Source organism: Camelina sativa, unplaced genomic scaffold, assembly GCF_000633955.1.
Source record: "Camelina sativa cultivar DH55 unplaced genomic scaffold, Cs unpScaffold06746, whole genome shotgun sequence".
NCBI classification, from domain to species: Eukaryota; Viridiplantae; Streptophyta; class Magnoliopsida; order Brassicales; family Brassicaceae; genus Camelina; species Camelina sativa.
In genome coordinates this window covers 1-491 of record NW_010927821.1, presented here as the reverse complement: position 1 = coordinate 491, position 491 = coordinate 1, and the positions used below count along the sequence as shown (strand labels likewise).

The 491-nt window shown below is 40.5% G+C and overlaps 1 long non-coding RNA gene across 1 annotated transcript; it reads right to left on the bottom strand.

Annotated features, from left to right (window-relative positions):
* Nucleotides 1-6: 6 nt before the first annotated feature.
* On the bottom strand, nt 7-490 carry LOC104774911. The gene is made up of 3 exons (XR_765579.2): nt 400-490; nt 201-274; nt 7-105 (listed from the first exon to the last, which is right to left on the bottom strand). It is a non-coding gene; the product is annotated as an uncharacterized LOC104774911 (long non-coding RNA).
* Nucleotide 491: the final 1 nt, after the last annotated feature.

Sequence of the window (491 nt, the reverse complement as noted above, 5' to 3'; positions counted from 1 at the left end):
CTTGCGTAGTACAGGCGGTGGAAAAACACTTGACCAAGTCCCAAACAAATGACGCATTGAAGGATGTAAACTCGGATGTGCTTGCTTGTATGCTAGACAGAAGACCTAAAGCAGCAGACAAAGAACCAAAACATCTTTATGACCATGCTTCATCCATATACAAATTCAATTAAGCAAACATCTCCTTGTAGCCTGCTCACCTCTGGTAGACGAGATGAGAAATAACGATGCTGTCTAATAGATACAGAGAAGGCAACTTTTGCTAAACTGGAACCTGCATATAAACCAACAAAGTAATTTAGAAGTAGCCCCTATTCACTAAACCACAGACTAAACACTCTTCTCTAATTCCACAATCAAAAAACCTACAGTGAAGCATCAATGGCAGAAAAAACAAACCTCAAGGATTCGAGTGCAAATGGCATTAGCGATTCCTTCACCGTCTTCCCGTTGTTCACCAGCGATAATAGTGAGATCAGTAATAATAGGCT